At 34.0% G+C, this 17896-nt stretch overlaps 1 pseudogene; it reads right to left on the reverse strand.

Moving 5' to 3' along the window:
• Positions 1–9203: 9203 nt before the first annotated feature.
• Positions 9204–12268, reverse strand: LOC116742222 (annotated as a pseudogene).
• Positions 12269–17896: the final 5628 nt, after the last annotated feature.

Below are 17896 nucleotides of genomic sequence, written 5' to 3' on the forward strand. Positions count from 1 at the left end.
AGAATAAAATACCTAGGAATAAACCTACCTAAGTAGGCAAAAGAACTGTACTCAGAAAACTATAAGATACTGATGAAAGAAATCAAATATGACACAAACAGATGGAGAGATATACTATGTTTTTGGATTGAAGTATCAATATTGTCAAAATGTCTATACTACCCAAAGCAATCTACAGATTCAATGCAATTCCTATCAAATTACTACTGACATTTTTTACAGAATTAAAACCAAAAAATTAGTATTTGTGTGGAAACACAAATGACCAAGAATAGCCAAAGCAATCTTGAAAAAGAAAAATGGAGCTGGAGGATTCAGGTTCCCTGACTTCAGACTATGCTTTGTCTGCTTCAGACTATGCTTTGTAAAGCTACAGTCATCAAAACAGTACAGTACTGGCACAAAAATAGAAATATTGGTCAGTGGAACAGGATAGAAAGAGATAAACCCAAACACCTATGGTCACCTAATCTATGACAAAGGAGGCAAGATTATACAATTAATTAAAGACAGTCTCTTCAATAAATTCTTCTGGGAAAACTGGACAGCTGCCTGCAAAGGAATGAAATTAACACCATACACAAAAATAGACTCAAAATGGATTAAAGAATTAAATGTGCACTTGAATACTATAAAATGCATAGAGGAAAACATAAGCAACATTCCCTGACATAAATCACAGCAAGATATTTTTTGGTCCTCCTCCTAGAGTAATGAAAATAAAAGCAAAACTTTAAAAGTGGGACCTAATTAAACTTAAAAGTTTTGCACAACAAAGGAAACCATATATAAAACAAAAGACAACCCACAGAATGGGAGACATATTTGCAAATGAAGAGACTGACAAGGGGTTAATCTCCAAAATATACATATATCTAATGCAGCTCAATATCAAAAAACAAATAACCCAACCAATATAGAACAGAAGATCTAAATAGACATTTTTCCAAAGAAGATATACAGATGGCTAAAAAGCACATGTAAAGATGCTCAACATCACTAATTATTAGAGAAATGCAAATCAAAAATAAAATGAGGTATCACTCACACTGGTCAGAATGTCCTTCATTAAAAAAGCTACAAAAAGTAAGTGCTGGAGAGGGTGTGGAGAAAAGGGAATCCCCTTACACTGTTGGTGGGAATGTAAATTTGTACAGCCACTATGGAGAATAGTATGGAGCTTCCTCAAAAAGTAAAAATAGAGCTACCATATGACCCTGCAATTCTACTCCTGGGCATATATACAGAAAAAATGAGACCTCAAAAATATACATATGCCCCAATATTCATTGCAGCACTATTTACAATACCCAGAACATGGAAGCAACCTAAATGTCCATCAACAGCAGAATGGATAAAAAAGATGTGATACATGTATACAATGGAATATTACTCAGCCATATAAAAAGAACAACATAATGTCATTTGCAGCAATATGGATGCACCTAGAGTTTGTCATACTGAGCAAAGTAATTCAGACAGAGAAAGACAAAATATCATTTGATATCGCTTGTATGTGGAATATAAAAAAATGGTACAAAACAGAAATGGAGTCACAGTTGTAGAAAACAAACTTATAGTTACCAGGGTTGGGTTGGGGGAGCAGGAGCAGGGGAGGGATAAATTGGGAGATTGGGATTTACATATACACATTACTATATATAAGGTAGATAACTAATAAGGACCTACTGTATAGTGCAGGGAACTCTTCTCAATACTCTGTAATGATCTATATTGGAAAATAATCTAAAAAAAGAGTTGATATTTGTATATTTACTTGCTGTACAGCAGAAACTAAACAGCATTGTAAGTCAACTGTACTCCAATAAAAATTAAAGAATATTATAATATAATGATATATAAAATAGCTTATAATATAGCATATTCAATGTGTAATATTATATATTATTTTGTAATATACAGCCACTGCCCCAGGAATATAACACAAAGAATGTTTCAAACAACAGTCACACAATTTCTGGTTAGAAATATAGTTTACTTCCCTCTGAACTCCTCCCTAGCTGAGAGAGACTGGGTAACATGAAAAACTTTGTTCTACTTTTTGTAGACTAGCATAGGGTTAAACAACCTTTATAGGTGCACTGTCTGTGGACCCCACTAAATTCCCATTTAACTTTCTTTTTAATCTCCTGTTTCCAAATGTGTAAAAATGTATGCAACTTAAAAATTACTTATAGTAAACAAGCATGTAATCATTACTCAGATCAGTAAATAGAATGTTGTCCCCATCATGCCCCAAATTTGTTACTATCTTAGATTTTATAATAATCACTATTTTACTTTTCTCTGAAATACAACCACTTAAGTGTACATACCAAACACTTTGGTGTTGCCATATTGTGAACTTTAAATAAAGTGTTTATACTTTATATCTGGATTTTTCACTCAAAATTATTTTAGTGAGTTTCATTCTAAATGCACAAGACTTTTCTTTATCTTGCATTTTTACTGATCTTAGGGGAAATTTATTAACTTTATTATTAACTATGATGGTAGCTATAGTTATTTTTAGATGCCCTGTATCTAATTAAGAAAATTCCCTTTCATTTGTGTCTTGCTGACAATTTTTAATGTCAACAGATGTTTAATTTTGTCAAAATTTTCTGCATCTATATAGATAATCATGTGGCTGGATATGGTAAATTACATTGATTAGTCTTCTGAGGTTTAACCAAGCTTACACTCCTGCTCGTTCAAGATGTATTATGCTTTTTATTGTTGAAGTCAATTTTCTAATGTTTTGTTAAAGATTTTTACTTTCATGATACTGAAAAATATTAGCTGGCAATACTTTTTTCTTTTATATACTTTTTGAGGTTATAGCACCAGGATAATGATGGTCTACTTCCCACTACTTCTGGGAAAATTGTACATATGGTTGTAGTTATTTCTTCTTTGGTAAACATTTGATAAAATTACCAATAAACCCATATAGCCTTCAAACGTTCTTTTTTGGTAAGGATTTTGCCTTCACATTTATTTCTTTGGTAGAGTAAGCTCTATTCACATATGTTTTTCTTCCTGTGTAAGTTTTGGTAATTTGTTACATTTTGGGGGATTATCCACTTCCTTTGATTTATCAATTTTTCTGACACATAGTTTATCATATTTCCTTTTTTAACCTTTTAATATCTTTAGGATTTGTAAGGCTGCCTCTCTTTTGTTTATGCTATTGGTAATATGCCTCATTTCTCCTTTCGTATTTATCAATCTAACTAGAAATTTATAGATTTTTAAAAACAAACAACTTTGGATTTCATAGTTTTTCTGTATTTTTAAATTTTCTATTTCCGTTTTGCTATTTATTTATTAGTTCTCTTCATTTACTTTAGGTTTAACATATTTTTGTTTCATAGCCTCTAAAGGTACAAAAGTAGATAATTTTATGAGATTTTTCTTCAATTTTAAATATTTCAGTCTATAAATCTTTCTTTAACACATTCTTAGATCTCCCTCAAATATTAAAATATTATTTTTCATTATCATTATTTATATAACTTATTTATAAATTTAGCCTTTTATTGTGTTGAACCACCCTTCTTTATCACTTAATAATATTTCTTGTTCTGAAGTCTATCCTGTTACTGAGTCATTTGAACTCTTGTTATATTTTGCATAGTACATTTTCCAATGCTTTAATTTTTTAATAGACTTTATTTTTTAGAGTTTTAGGTCTATAGCAATATGGAGCAGAAGGTATAGAGAATTTACATGTGCCCCCTGACCCCATACATGTGTATCCCTCCATTATTAATATCACCCACAAGTGTGGTATTTTTTTTATAGTTGATGAACCTACCTTGATACATCAAATCCCTCAAAATTCATTGTTTATGTTAGGGTTCACTCCATGTTATACATTCTGTGGGTTTGGATAAATGTATAATAATATGTATCCACCATTATACTATTATGAAGAGTAGTTTCACTGCCCTAAAAATCCTCTTTGCTCCACCAAATCTCTCCATACCCCCATACCTCCCAAACCCGACAACCACTGACTTTTTACTTCTTCATAATTTTGCCTTTTCTAGAGTGACATATAGTTGGAAACATTCAATATGTAACTTTTCAGTATGACTTCTTTCACTTAGTAATATGTTTTTCTTTTCACTTAGTAATATGTATTTAAGTTTTCTCTATGTTTTATCATGGCTTGATAACATATTTCTTTTTAGCCCTTAATAATATTCTATTATCTGAATGTACCTCAGTTTATCCACAGTTTATCACCTACTGAAGGACATCTTGTTTTCTTCCCAGTTTTGACAACTATGAATAACGCTGCTATGAACATCCCTGCACAGGTTTTTGTGTTGACATAAGTTTTCAGCTCTAGGTAAATACCAAGTGGTATGATTGCTGGATCGTACAGTAGGGGTATGTTTGTTTTTGTCAGAAACCACCAAACTGCCTTCTTAAGTGGCTATGTGCTCTGTGCCCTTTTATGAGGTTGTCACTTAAGTGTGGCCACAAGAGGAGACAGGGGAAGGGCTCAGGAATAAACAAGGTTTGTGATTCCCACAGGTCTTAGAGACTGGACGTATGGAAGAAAACTAGGGTGGTCAAGAGACATAAGAGAGGAGCAAGGAGAAAGCATTAGGCCAGAGCCTTAACGGGAGTTCTGTAAGAAAGGCAAAGCAAGGCAGGGTGAATAAGTTTAGATTGGATAATTTGAATAATTTGGTGGTCTCTAAGATATAAAGGTGGTCACTAATTGCTGGGTACCTGGTTCAAGGATGATTAAGGCAGAGGAATACTGCCTCCTGGGATGTATAGGCCAACTAGAGGAGGAATGGCTCTGGATTGGTGTGCATATATCAAAGGCATGCTTGCAGCTGGATCTTTTGCTATCTCTAAGAATTAGCTAGTCCCAGCTAGAAAGATTTTTTAAGATATCAAAACATCCTAATAATATGGAAAAATGATTATATATATATATATATATATATATATATATATATATATATATATAAACTATTTTGATTTCCATCAGCAATGAATGAAAGTTCCTGTTGTTTCACATCCTCACCAGCATTTGTTGTTAGTATTCTGGATGGTAACCAGGCTAACAGGTTTGTAGTGGTATCACATTGTTATTTTAATTTGCATTTCCTTGATGACTTATGTGGAGCTTCTTTTCATATGCTTATTTTCATCTGTATCGCTTCTTTGATGAGATATCTGTTAAGATAGTCACCCATTTTTAAATTGGGTTGTTTCTTTTTTGTTTTGAGATTTAAGAGATTTTTGTATAGTTTGCACAAAAAATCCTTTATCAAATATATCTTTTGAAAATACTTTCTTCCATTCTGTGGCTTGCCTTTTCATTTTCTTGATACTGTCTTTTCTTAGAGGAGTTTTTAATTTTAACGTACAGCTTATAATTTTTTTGTTTGTGGATTGTGCCTTTACTACTATATCTAAAAATTCATCACCAAACACAAGGACATCTAGATTTCCTACTACATTATCTTCGAAGAGTTTTACAGTTTTGTGTTTTACATTTAATCCTATGGTTCATTTTGAGTTACTTTTTTAAATGGTTTAAAGTCTGGGCCTAGATTCATATTTTTGTCTATGGACGTCCAGTTTTTCCAGCAGCATTTGTAGAGAAGACTATTTTTTCTTCATTATATTGCCTTTGATTCATTGTCAAAGATCAGTTGAGTATATTTACATGGATGAAATACCTGGGCTCTCTACTGTGTTCCACTGATTCATCTGTCTATTCTTTCACCAATGCCACATTGTCTTGATTGCTGTAGCTTTATAGTTAAGTCTTCAAGTCAAGTAGTTTCAGTCTCCAACTTTGCTCTTTTGCAATATTGTGTTGGCTATTTTGGGTGTTTTGCTTCTCCACACAAATTTTACAATCAGTTTGTTGATACTCAAAAAATAACTTACTGTGTTATTGATTAAGATTGCATTGAAGATCTATATAGATCAAGTTGGGAAGAATTGACATTTTGACAATATTGGGTCTCATGATGCATGACCATGGAATATCCCTCCCTCTATTTAGTTTGTTTTGATTCCTTTCATCAGAGTTTGGTAGTTTTCTTCACATACATAGTGTACATATTTTATTAGTTTTATTTCCAAGTATTTTAGTTTGGAAGGGTGCTAATGTAAACAGTATTTTGTTTTTAATTTTAAATTCCCCTTGTTCATTGCTGGTATATAGGAAAGTGATTGACTTTTGTATATTAATCTTGTATCCTGCAACATTTCTATAATCACTTATCAGTTCTTGGAGGTCTTTTTTTTCTTCTTGATTCTTTCAGATCTTCTATATAGGTGATTATGTCATCTGTAAACAATGACAGTTTTATTTCTTCCTTCCCAAACTATATAACTCTTATTTCATTTTCTTTTCTTATTTCATTAGCTAGGACTTCTAGTACGATGCTGAAAAACTGTGATGAGTGGGGAAATTCTTGTCTTGTTTCTGATCTTAGTGGGAAAGTTTCAAATTTCTCATCAAGTATGATGATTGTGGTCAGTTTTTTGTACATATTTGTTTATCAAGTTGAGGAAGTTTCCCTCTATTCCCAGCTTGCTGAGAGTTTTTATTTTATGGGTGTTGAATTTTGTCAAATGCTTTTTCCATATCTGTTGATGTGATCAAGTGATTTTTCTTCTTCAACACACTGATGTGGGTTAAAGAATTACATTAATTAATGAATTACATTAATTGATCTTCGAAAGATGGACCAGCTTTGCACAACTGGGATAAATCCCACTTGGTAACGGTGTTGATTGTTTTTATATTGTTGGATTTGATTTACTCATATTTTGTTTAGAGTTCACACATCTATTTTCATAGAGATATTGATCTGTAGTTACCTTATCTTATAACGTCTTTGCCTGGGTTTGGTATTATAGTAATGCTGACCTCATAGAATAAGTTAGGAAGTATTTCCACTGCCTCTATCTTCTAAAAGAGTTTGTAAAGAATTGCTATAATTTCTTCTTTAAATGTTTTGTAGAATTCACCATTGAACACATCTGGATCTGGTGCTTTTTTAAATTAATTATTGATTTGATTTAGTTGACAAATATATTTCTATTCAGATTGTCTATTTCTACTATGTGAGTTTTGGCAGATCATGTCTTTCAAGAAATTGGCCCATTTCATCCAGGCTATTAAATTTGTGAGCACAGAGTTGTTCATAGATTCTTTTTTTTTTTTTTTGCGGTACATGGGCCTCTCACTGTTGTGGCATCTCCCGTTGTGGAACACAGGCTCTGGATGCTCAGGCTTAGTGGCCATGGCTCACGGGCCCAGCTGCTCCACAGCATGTGGGATCTTCTTGGACCGGGGCACCAACCTGTGTCTCCTGCATTGGAAGACAGACTCTCAACCACTGCACCACCAGGGAAGCCCTATAGTTTCTTTTTTATCCTTTTAATTCCCCTCTTTCTGCAGTAATGTCCCCACTTTCATTTTTGGTACTAGTATTGGTTTGGCCAAAAGTTCATTCAGTTTTTCTGTAGTATCTGACAGAAACACCCGAATGAACTTTTTGACCAACCCAATAATTAGTGTCTTCTACTTTTTTCCCCTTAGATCAGACAAAATACATTGAGTGCCAAAATGCTGCAGCAATATGGGTTCATCACTCAGCTGGTTTGGCATCTGTATGCATTGTCCCCACCCCGACCCTCAGACCAGTTTTTGATTATGTTATTTTTCCTTTTATTGAAATCAGCAAATCTGAATTTGCTACTGTGGGGAAAGCAGGAAGAAGAGAAAAAAAATGAAGGTTTTTAACCTTCAGAGAGTTCAGAGGTTCAGTCTGAATAAGCACAAAAAATTTTCAGTGTGCTTTTGAATTCCTTGAATTTGCAGAACTGTTCAGAACTGCTAACCTAGGGATTTTGATTTAATTAATCTTGGGTAGGGTCTGAACATCTGCATGTTTCAAAATCTTCATAGATGTGTTATGAATCATTGCTCTAAATATTTAATGAATATAAGCAAGTACTTGTATAAAATATGTGTGTGATCACCTATCTAGAAGATATTTGAAACGTAGACTATTTAAGATTAATATACTTAGAGTAAGTACAGGGGGATGATATTTACATAATCAATTTTGTGGTTGCTCCAATATTTACTATTTATGTCTTTAATTAATCACACCAAAACACTATCTTTAACATTTCTTGTAATAAAGTTCTTTGGGAGATTAATTTTGTCTACTTTTTTTCATTTGAATTGTCTATATGTCTTTCTATTTTTGAATTATACTTTTGCTGGATACACAATTCTTGGTTCACTGGATTTGTTTTTTATTCTTTTTTTCTTTTTTCTTCCAGCACTTCATAGATACTCTTCTACTTTTTCTGATTTACATTATTTTTGACCATATGCCCACAATTACTCTTATTTTCTTCCACTCTATATTATTTCCCCTTCTTTCTTTTTTAAAGATTTCCTTTATCTTGTTTTCAGTAGTCTGATGATGATGTGGCTTGTTGTGGTTTTCTTTGTGTTTATCCTACTGAAATTTGTTCAGCTTTTTGATTCATAGTTTTGTCAAATTTGAAAAATTTCTGCCATATTTTTCCCATTATTTTTCTGTCTTCCTCTTTTGTGGAAAACCATACTGCATGTGCATTGGAGAATTAATATTTTTTGTGAACACTTTTTTCCTGCTTTAATTTGGATATTTTCTATTATGGTATCTCCAAGCTTGCTGATCTTTTTTCCTACCATATTTCCCTGCTACTAAGATCATCTGTTTATTCGTTTTAAGTTTTCCAGAGTGTCTTCATTTTCATACACTATAGAACTTTAAATACTGTGTCAAAAAGATTTATAAAATATAAAATATTCTCAGCTCAGCCACATTTGAATGTAAGATAGTCAATATCTATGTCTGAATAAGTCCATGATATGGATATATGATATAATACACCTACATATATATTTTTTCACATGTATATATGCACATTATTCTATCTCTATTTATAGTAGATACTTCTTTTATAATTGTGATTTGATATCCATCCTCCACTATTTACTCTTTCACTCGTTATCTAAATCTTCAATTTCTTTCCATTGTAAACAGTCCATTAAACCCCTAGTCAGTACTGTCAGGGTGTTCTTGCTCAGAGAACTGTTAATAACAAAGTGAAGTACTACTTTCAACCTCTCACTTCTGAACACAAGGTCAGAGTTTATCTGATGATGCAGCTGTATACTTCCAACAAGGAGGGTAGTTTTCTTTGGTAGGTGGCATGACAACCACTTTATATGATAGTTCTTCAGAAATTTCACCACCTTCTAAACTAATTAGGATTGTGCCTTTAAGCTCAATTACATCTGCATTTATTGCTCAAGGTTGTTGAGTGAGTAAAGTTGTGTGAGAAGTCATCACTAATTCCTTCAACTGAGGGGTACAAGAAGTCTCCTCAGTTCATTGCAACTCTACTACCTCAAAAAGCAGACCAAGTTCTATCACAGTGATAGCTTTGTACTCTGCTGCATTTTTGCCAGAGATGCTTCCAATAAATGAATCTCTCATTGCACATGCACTCTTTACTGCTTCCACCTATCTTGCTTCTTCCAGTTCCTTGTTGTACTATTTTATTCAGTAGGAAAAACACTCTTGAGTTCTTTAACATGAGGTATATGCTAGAATATGTCTTCAGCCATGAGAAAGAGTGAAAGCAAAAACAATATTACATCCAAAATTTTAGTTGATGCAGTCTGACAAGTTGATTTGATTTGACTTCATGTGAGTTGATTTGAGATCATTTTCATTTTCACAATAAAGCCTAACTTTGATTACACTGAAATAAAAGAGTTTATAAAATGCTTGTAATAGGCAAATGACTTTTCCAAGATCATATTGTTTATATGACTCAATAATCTTGTTTGCAAAATCCTACACTTAAGTGTAGCATACTGGTCTATGACACACATATCCTTAGCAGGACTGAAACCAGTTCTGTACTGAAACCAGCCACCCCCTCCCCGGCAAAAAAAGCACATGGTATTCCTAAACTTGCTAACATCTCTGGCAGCATTAATAACAGATGAACCAACTGTCACTTTAATGATGACACAAGACTCAGCTACCACCAAAGAAGGATATTAATACCGTAGGGAGGCTCCCTGCTTTTATCTTGTGTTCCACTGATACAACATTATGATTAATGATATTCTCAAAGTTTTAAACATCTATTATCCCTTTCTCCAAGGTTAATTCCTGACAACCACTATCTTACTAAGTGCTTTTTTCCTTGCTGTCACACATGTTAATCAAAAAAGACTGAAACCAACCACCAAGCTGGACTTTTCCTCTCAAGTACAAATTGGGTCTTTCGTCAGTACCTGGAAGAACATGAAGCCATGAAAATCTATTAAACCAGATGTTTAAAATATCCTGGCCTAGCACATATTCCAAGGTATCAGGACCACCAATCTGAGATTTGACTTCTTTTGGAAGCAGTTGCTCAGGGGAGGGAGTCTGTTAGATATCACTGCTGTGTTGTTTCACTTGTTCAGTAATATGCTCAATGGTTTGGATGTTGATCAATAATTCATCTTGTGTATTATGACAAAACATAGGAATTTGAGCACTTCAATCTCTTTGCCTTGATATATACTACTATAGTTGTGTGTCCATGATTTTGACCATGGCATTCACTCTTGATCTAGGAGGAAGTTCCCCCTTTTTAAAAGGGGGGACTTGGTTGTGGTCGTAAAATTCATGTGGTCTTAATATATTACAAACCACTGCTTGCAGACATGAGTAACCATTGGTTTCTGAGTCCTCCAGTCATAAGGATAGCTAAATATCAAATTATCCTCTTTCAACAAATGCTTTACTGCCTGAAGCACATTTATTACCACAGCAGTTTCTTCTGTAAGTACAGTCTTTGAAGTTTAGTATTTGAAACATCTGTGAAAATGTCATCCTCATCTAGTGAAAATATCATTAACAGGTTGTGTTGAAAATCTACACTGTAATCTTCCTTATCATGAATTAGGATTGTGTGAACCAATCCTGTTCATTTTGTCATGGTCATATAATTTGAAGATAAAAGAGGAGAGCTTTATCAGGAAATATAGAATGGGTACAAATACCATTTTTCAAAGTTATACTTGAAAATATTGAAATAACTTCAATTATTGTTTCCAAAGTAGAAGCAACAGGTGTTACTTTATCTGCAGGAAATATATAGATATTTCCAGAACTGGAACATTTCTCAATAGTGTACTTGGATTTGGGCACATAGCAAACAATGCAACTGGCTGGAAAAGTCCAAGACTGTGTGGTTCAGACTAAAAAAGCTAACAGAAGATAAACTATGTATAAGGGATGTCAACTTAGAAAGTTTCAAGTGAGAGAATTTTAAATGTATAGAACAACTGATGCACTCAGGATTTTATTCAAGTTCTGCTGAAGCAGAATCTAAGCAGTCCTTGACCAGGGAAACCAAAACACAGGTTTTGTAAAATCAATAAACCAAGCTGTTATCAAACACTTATTAGAAAATTCTCAATTGTTTGGCTTCATATTTTCTATCAAATGTAGAGTAGCAATTATTGCAATCTGCCATTACTATTCAAAGACTAAATGTCGATTTCTGTTTCTCATTGGCTGCTTTACCAAATGAACTTTCTAATTTCATGGATGAAAGATTCTGAACTTTTTCACCAAGTTCTGGTAATACTTTTATTTCAATGAGTAACCCATTACAATATCATCCTGACACAAAACGTACTTTGGAAACTGTCATCATAAGGTATAACCCGGTCATGTCTTTCAAAATCTTATTTAAAGCATGTCCTACATGAAGGTCACCATTTGCATAAGGAGATCCGTCATGAAGACAAAATTCTATCGTTTCTTTCTCTTTGCCGTGAAGTTATGAAAATCTACATTTCTAGAAGTTTCTTCACTTACATTTTCAGCCAATAAAATCTGCTAGATCTCCATGTCTGTGTTGGGCTGCTGGTGGCCCAGCAACTTCAAGGCAAAAGGGGATATACAACAGCAGCTCTATGTTGTCCTATTTGCCTCTATTCAGGTTAGGCAGCTGGCCACTGCCTCCGGTGACTAACCATGGCAGACACCTTATCTTGGTTCCTCACCTTCCCAGGTGACAGGAAAGGTAGGGTGGCCCCACAGATTCCCTGCGTGCCTGGCTCCCAAGGGCCCAGCTCAAAAGGCACAACGGGACACTCAGGCCTCCACTCCAGCACCTGATGCTCAGCTCCTGCCATATGGGCCCCAGAGAAACTCTGTGGCACCCACCGGGAATGCGTGTGCACAGAGCACAGAAAGAGCCTGTGGTGACGTTTTCGTTTCAGATATTTTATTTTTTCTCACTAAGTCTTTTATACTTTCTTTTTATGACTTTATTTTAAATATTTTGTTTAGATTTCCTTCAGAGTTTTGAATATATTTCTAATAGCCGTTTGAAATTCATGTCTGTTAATTCCATTGTCTCCTCTTTTAAGGTGTTTCTACCAAAGGGCTGGTGGCTTGGTTATGGATGGAAGTGGAAATGAATGTCTGTGCTTTTAATTTTTAGTTTTAGTTATTAAACTTTTCATGCCATTCTCTATTTCTGTCATTTAAAAACGTTTGTCTTGCCATTGTTTTTCCTTGTATTTCTAATCCATCTATATATTTTAAACATTTTATACAGTGTAGATAATTATTTACTAGTTTTGATCTTTTTATTTTTGCTATCTTTGCTCACATTGACTTGTTTCTCACATTTTTTTTTTTCATAATGAACTCACTACCAAAAACGATAGGTCAAGTTGGGCTAAATTCATCCAATATGTATCAACCTGATGTCAGTACAGTACAACCTGATATTAATACAGTATCAACCTGATAGCTCCAAAATGAGTCTTCGTAATTTATTAATTCAAACTCACATTTACAGTTTAAAAATCAAATAATTCATTAGCTTGTTTAATATTAGGGTAAGCAATATTGTTTCTCAGAGTTAGAAGGAAGTTTTAAGAAATCTTATTGTGAGGAAGAATCGGTCAAATGCAAACCACAGCACAATTAAGGAGTAGACAGTTTGTCTTTATATATTCTTTTTTCTTTTCTCTCCCCTTGTCCACCTCTGTTTCCCACCATTACCTAGTAATCTCATTTCTACAACATGCTTTTAGTGGACTGTCATTCCAAAGAGTGATATAATATGACTTTTATCCATAATAAGTGTGTAGTGGTTTGCAATTTAAAATGTGCCTACTTATACATTTTGTCTTTTTAGAATTCTCATCACAACTGAAATAAATATTATTAGCTCCATTTTTAAAGTGATAAAATTCAGTTTAAGAGAAGTAAAATGACTTATCCAAGTTCAGACACTGAAGACTTAGGACTTAAATCAATGTCCTCTAATTCCAAATTCCATGTTATGATAATTTGAATTTTGGTGTTATAAAATTTACCAGTGAATTACCCAAATTGCATGGGGTGTCATCCAGTTTCAATTCTAAGACTAAGTATGAATATTTTAATCCTTGATAGTGTTAATGAGAAATTAAAATAAAATAGATCATATAGATGATAATACCAAATGATCCTTCATTTAATAAATATTGTGTCCTGTACATGTGCAGGATACTACTGGACAATATAAATTATATGTAATAAAAACATAAATACTATCAAATCAGTAAGACATAATCCCTCATCTCTAGTCCAGATAACCAATGGATAATTCCTTCTCTTTTGGACAATATTTGATGGAATACTATACTATAACCAAACTCAGAGAAAATAAAATGTGGATTACAATGGCAGTCAGTTGATGTAAAGTATTGATCTAGTTAGTGAACTAAAACAATCCTTTCTGCAGAAACCATACTTACCAGGGTAAATATCTATTTTGAAACCCAGATCAATGTTATAGAGTGTGTAATCTGAACACACAGTAACGAAGGATTGAACAGATTTATGAAGCTTTTCAGGGACCTGAGAGTTAATAATTTACCGTCTCACTAAATAATTGTTTTTCAAATTGTATTTTACTCATCTCTACAAAACATAGCTTTCTGATACTAGACCCTTGAGGATAAACAATGAAACTTCACAATTCAGAATGTGTGTGACAGGCCCAAGCATATGGTTAACATTCAATATTTGCTGAGTTAATTGATGACTAAATGAGTAAAGGAAGGAAGTAATAAATTTTTCTGAAATAGCATGCAATACAAAATTGAAACAAACTAAATTTGGGGCAACATACACAGCCTCTAGTTCTCTATATCTTTTATCTTTAATTTCTTCAAAGGTTCTCCATAACCCTCTCCACACACACATGCGCAAACACACACACACACAGCAAAAGCAAAAGTAGAGATGGGGTGATTGATTTTTTTTTAAGGTATCTCTAAAATACTTTAAAAACCACAAAAGAAAATATTTGAAAATAACATTTATTGAAAACTTTATAATTAGATATGCAGTACACATCTGTTGTAAGAAATCTGTTATATATCTCACAGAGATGAGTTGTAAACATTTATTTTCTTTTTTTTTTTCTATTAGTAGGCAGTTTAAATGTGAAGAGAGGCTAAAAATGAGTTCATTTATATGAGTGAACATGTTTTTGAATGAGTTTGATTGGATACTCTTAAGCTAATACTATTTAATGGGAATTTTTTAGTTTCATGGTACATGAAAACCAGTAGAGAGACACTGTTTATAATATTATGATAAATTAATACCAGTTCCACCTGTGTCCTGAAAATCAGTTATGAATAATGATACTAACCATATCCTTGTGTGTAGCTTGTAAAATAATAGTAAAACTGGCAAAAGCAGGCTTTTATACTGAGTGCTTCTACACCTACCTTTCTGTAAAGTGGGGCCCTGACAGAGATGTAGCAGTGTCTTTTGTTAAAACCCCATTGTATGTTGATGAGAACAGATGGTTATAGAGAAATGTCTCAAAACTATTAAGTGACTGTACCTGGTATATAGAAGCCAATCAAAAAATAAAGTTGATCTCTGTTTTGTTTTGTTTTTTAACATCTTTATTGGAGTATAATTGCTTTACAATGGTATGTTAGCTTCTGCTTTATAACAAAGTGAATTAGCTATACATATACCTATATCCCCATCACCTCCCTCTTGCATCTCCCTCCAAAACTCCCTATGTCACCCCTCTATGTGGTCACAAAGCACACAGCTGATCTTCCTGGATTATACAGCTGCTTCCCACTAGCTATCTATTTTTACAGTTCGTAGTATATATTGGTCCATGCCATTCTCTCACTTCATCCCAGATTATGATTCCCCCTCCCCATGTCCTCAAGTCCATTCTCTTACATCTGAGTTTTTATTCCTGTCCTGCCACTGGTTCTTCATAAACATTTTTTGTTTTTAGATTCCATATATATGTGTTAGCATATGGTATAAGTTTTTTGCTTTCTGACTTCTTCACTCTGTATAACAGACTCTAGGTCCATCCACCTCACTACAAATAACTCAATTTTGTCTTTTTCTGGCTGAGTAATATTCCATTGTATATATGTGCCACATCTTCTTTATCCATTCATCTGTGGATGGACATTTAGGTTGCTTCCATGTCCTGGCTATTGTAAATAGAGCTGCAATGAACATTGTGGTACATGAATCTTTTTTTTTTTTTTTTTTTTTTTTTTTTTTGTTGCAGTATGCAGACCTCTCACTGTTGTGGCCACTCCTGTTGCGGAACACAGGCTCCAAACATGCAGGCGCAGAGGCCCTGGCTCACGGACCTAGCTGCTCCACAGCATGTGAGATCTTCCTGGACCAGTGCATGAAACTGTGTCCCCTGCATCGGCAGGTGGACTCTCAACCACTGCACCACCAGGGAAGCCCCATGACTCTTCTTGAACTATGGTTTACTCAGGGTATATGCCCAGCAGTGGGATTTCTGGGTTGTATGGTAGTTTTATTTCTGTTTTCTTAAGGAACCTCCATACTGTTCTCCATAGTGGTTGTATCAATTTACATTCCCACCAACAGTGCAAGAGGGTTGCCTTTTCTCCACACCCTCTCCAGCATTTACTGTTTGTAGATTTTTTGGTGATGGCCATTCTGACGGGTGTGAAGTGATATGTCATTGAAGTTTTGATTCGCATTTTTCTAATAATAAGTGATGTTGAGCATTCTTTCATGTGTGTGTTGGCAATCTGTATATCTTCTTTGGAGAAATGTCACTTTAGGTCTTCAGCCCATTTCTGGATTGAGTTATTTATTTATTTTTTTTATATTGAGCTGCATGAGCTGCTTGTAAATTTTGGAGATAAATCCTTTGTCAGGTGCTTCATTTGCAAATATTTTCTCCAATTCTGAGGGTTGTCTTTTCATCTTGTTTATGGTTTCCTTTGTTGTGCAAAAGTTTTTAAGTTTCATTAGGTCCCATTTGTTTATTTATGTTTTTATTTCCATTTCTCTAGGAGGTGGGTCAAAAAAGATCTTGCTGTGATTCATTTCATAGAGTGTTCTGCCTATGTTTTCCTCTAAGAGTTTTATAGTGTCTGACCTTACATTTAGGTCTTTAATACATTTTGAGTTTATTTTTGTGTATGGTGTTAGGGAGTGTTCTAATTTCATTCTTTTACATGTAGCTGTCCAGCTTTCGCAGCAGCACTTATCAAAGAGGCATTCTTTTCTCCATTGTATATACTTGCCTCCTTTATCAAAGATAAGGTGACCATATGTGCATGGGTTTATCTCTGGGTTTTCTCTCCTCTTCCATTGATCTATATTTCTGTTTTTGTGCCACTACCATACTGTCCTGATTAATGTAGCTTTGTAATATAGTCTGAAGTCAGGAGCCTGATTCCTCCAGCTCCATTTGGTTTCTCAGGATTGCTTTGGCTATTCGGGGTCTTTTGTATTTCCATACAAATTGTGAAATTGTTTGTTCAAGTTCTGTGAAAAATGGCATTGGTAGTTTCATAGGGATTGCACTGAATCTGTAGACTGCTTTGGGTAGTATAGTCATTTTCACAATGTTGATCCTTCCAATCTGAGAGCATGGTATATCTCTCCATCTGTTTGTATCACCTTTAATTTCTTTCATCAGTGTCTTATAGTTTTCTGCATACAGATCTTTTGTCTCTTTAGGCAGGTTTATTCCTAGGTATTTTATTCTTTTTGTTGATATGGTAAATGGGAGTGTTTTCCTAAGTTTTTTTTCAAATTTTTCTTCATTATTGTAGAGGAATACTAGGGTTTTCTGTGCATTAATTTTGTATCCTGCTACTTTACCAAATTCATTGATTAGCTTTAGTAGTTTCCTGGTAGCATCTTTAGGATTCTTTGTGTATAGTATCATGTCATCTGCAAACAGTGACAGCTTTACTTCTTCTTTTTCAATCTTGATTCCTTTTATTTCTTTTTCTTCTCTGATTGCTGTGGCTAAGACTTCCAAATCTATGCTGAATAATAGTGGTGAAAGTGGGTAACCTTGTCTTCCTCCTGATCTTAGTGGAAATGGTTTCAGTTTTCCCCCATTGGGAATGATGTTGACTGTGGATTTGTCATATATGGCCTTTATTATGATGGGATAAGTTCCCTCTATGCCTAGTTTCTGTAAGGTTTTGATCATAAATGGTGTTGAATATTGTGGAAAGCTTTTTCAGCATCTATTGAGATGATCATACTGTTTTTACCCTTCAGTTTGTTAATATGGTGTATCACATTGATTGATTTGCATATATTGAAGAATCCTTGCATTCCTGGGATAAACCTCAGTTGATCAAGTGTATGATCCTTTTAATGTGCTGTTGGATTCTGTTTGCTAGTATTTTGTTGAGGATTTTTGCATCTATGTTCTTCAGTGATATTGGTCTGTTTTCTTTCTTTGTGACCTCTTCGTTTCA

Source organism: Phocoena sinus, chromosome 17 (genome assembly GCF_008692025.1).
Source record: "Phocoena sinus isolate mPhoSin1 chromosome 17, mPhoSin1.pri, whole genome shotgun sequence".
In the NCBI taxonomy this organism is placed as follows: domain Eukaryota; kingdom Metazoa; phylum Chordata; class Mammalia; order Artiodactyla; family Phocoenidae; genus Phocoena; species Phocoena sinus.